The sequence below is a fragment of the Myotis lucifugus genome, unplaced genomic scaffold (assembly GCF_000147115.1).
Source record: "Myotis lucifugus unplaced genomic scaffold, Myoluc2.0 scaffold_43, whole genome shotgun sequence".
Lineage (NCBI taxonomy): Eukaryota > Metazoa > Chordata > Mammalia > Chiroptera > Vespertilionidae > Myotis > Myotis lucifugus.
The window spans coordinates 3,683,117-3,685,752 of record NW_005871091.1 but is presented as its reverse complement, the minus strand read 5'-3'; the positions used below and the strand labels follow the sequence as shown (position 1 = coordinate 3,685,752).

At 49.6% G+C, this 2,636-nt stretch overlaps 1 long non-coding RNA gene across 1 annotated transcript in view; it reads left to right on the top strand.

Moving 5' to 3' along the window:
- Positions 1-782: 782 nt before the first annotated feature.
- The window catches only part of LOC111825860, a 14,117-nt gene continuing 12,263 nt past the window's right edge, over positions 783-2,636 (top strand). Inside the window, exon 1 of the long non-coding RNA XR_002829064.1 lies at positions 783-934. This is a non-coding gene — a long non-coding RNA (uncharacterized LOC111825860). The remainder of the gene's footprint in view (positions 935-2,636) is intronic.

Here is a 2,636-nt window from a genome sequence, read left to right as displayed (position 1 = left end):
ATCAGCTGCCTCCTGCATGCCCCACACTGGGGATTGAGCCTGCAACCCAGGTATGTGCCCTGACTTGGAATGGAACCGTGACCTCCTGGCTCATAGGTGGATGCTCAACCACTGAGCCATGCTGGCTGGGCAATAGTTGTTGTCTGAAGTCCCTAATTTTGGGGGGTAATTTATTAGGGGGCAATAGATGATCAAATATTACTAATCACTAAAGAGTCCCCTGGTGACCCTTTCCTGTCACAATGTTCCCTCCAATGGTAACCATTCTCCTGATTGCTATTCTATAGATCAGTTCTATTTTCATAGTTTCTATCAGTGGAATCACACAGTATGTCCTTTTTTGGTGTCTGGTCTCTTTGGCGCAATATCACGCTATGACATTCTTCCCTGATGTTGCTCATAGCCACAGATTATCATTCTCGTGGCTGCATTCCATTGTGTGAATATACTTCTGTGTCCATTCTACTGCTTGTAGACATTCTGTTGTCTCCAGCCTTGGGCGGTGATGAATAGCATTGCTATGGACATTCCAGTGCGTGCACGCCTGTCGGACATATACCGGAGAGGGGCTGCCGGGACTAAGGTGTTTTCAGCTCTTGGAGCTATTGCCGCGGAGGTTTTCAAAGTGGTTGTACCAACTTACATTCTTACCAGCAGTGTTTGATGGCTGCTCCACATGCTCCTCAGAACTTGCTACTGACCATCTTTCATTTTTGTGTCTTTTGTTTGAGGATGTAAACAATCTGCTAGCCTGCAAGAAGCAGCAGGCTGTCCACCTGCCAAGTGTCATCTGAGACCCGCAGGCTAAAGGCAGAAAAACTGAACTCCGTTGACCTAGATTGGGAAGAATGTTGTAACCGTTCATTCACATCCAGAGAGGAGTTTGCTGGGCTCAGCTTCCACGTTCCTCATTCATCCGGAGCCTTTCTGCTTTGTAAGTGGGGCTGGAGGATGTGATGGAGGAAGTGATTGGGACTCGGAGGATTTTCTTCATTCTGGGGCTCTGAGTCATCTCCAGGTCATGGGGTATTTGGGAGAAGGTGAAGCAGAACATGGCAATTGGCTGTATTTTAGGGCGACCAGATGGCTGGGCCGTGGAAACCTGTTCAGGGGATTTGAAAATTCCTTCTGCCAGACCCTCTAGGACTCACAAGTTTGTGCTTCTGTAATGACGTGACAAGACATCTGGGCACAGCGAACTTGAAATTACAAAAAAAGCAAAACCAAGAGTGTAGCTAATTTGCACAGATAGGCTGAGCTATGGCAACTGAAAAATGTGTCTTCTTTCAGTGCGTTCATGTGCATGAAACCTTCCAAGGAAGGCAGACAACAGGTAAAACCGAGCTCACCCAGAGTTTAGTATTAAAGTGACAGATGACAAGTTGTCACTTTTACTACCAAGAGCTAGAAGCACTGGAGTCCATGATCCAATGCCCATGTGCACGGGGCCTGATATATGGACAATGTGTAATGCTTTCTACTTCTGGGAGGAAATATGCCGTGAGAGATTCACCTCGATTTGTCAATGTCAAAATGGGATGACCTCATAACTCCCCCTCTTGCCCTGGCCTCTCTAAAGCTCAAGGGTAGAGGGACCAAGTGACCCACCACGGCTGCATGTACTGCAGGGTTATCGGAAACCTGACACTGGAACCCGGTGCAGAAGCATCTGAGGTTGGTGGGTCCGTGTTCTATTTGTTTTGCCATCACAAGCGCCTCACAGAAATCTATGTATGAGGCCATGTGGACTATTTTGTAGCAAAAATAAGCAGTGAATTATACCGAAGTGATAGTATTTTAAAATCTACACTAATAAAAGAGAAACATGGTAATTAGCGTACGACCGCTACCCTTTTCATTGGCTAATCAGTGAGTATATGCAAATTAACTGTCAGCCAAGATGGCGGCCGGCAGCCAGGCACTGAAGCGAGCAGGGAGGCTTGCTTGCTGCGAACTCCAACGTTCCCCGCCTCACTTTCCGGCCTCTCAGCTGCAACTCTAAGCAACTATGTACTATGTTGCAAATAAGAAGCTAAACAAAACACCAGAAACCAGTCGGACTGAAAGCCAGCCGGACCGAAACTTTGTATCGATGTTTTCAGCAGCGAGGCCTCAGAGCTAAAGCTGGCCCAGAATAAAAAAAAAAAAAAAAAAAAAAAAAAAACAAGGAGCGCGGTTGGAAGCTTCAGTCACTCGCTTCAGGAAAACAGCCCTCAGCCCCTCACCCAGACTGGCCAGGCACCCCAGTGGGGACCCTCACCCTGATCCAGGACACGCTTCAGGGCAAACCAGCCGGCCCCCACCCGTGCACCAGGCCTCTATTCTATATAGTAAAAGGGTAATATGCCTCCAGCACCGGGATCAGCGTGACAGGGGGCAGCGCCCAAACCCCCTGATTGCCCTGCGGCTCTGTGTGTGACAGGGAGTGGGGCCACAACCTCCCTATCCGCCCTGCTCTGTTCGTGACAGGGGAAGGCGCCCCAACTCCCTGATCAGCCCTGCTCTGTGCCTGATAGGGGGGAGCTCCCCAATCCCCTGATTGCCCTGTGGCTCTGTGTGTGACAGGGTGCAGCACACCAACCCCCTGATCGGCCCTGCTCTGTGTGTGACAGGGTGCGGCGCCCCAACACCCCCCC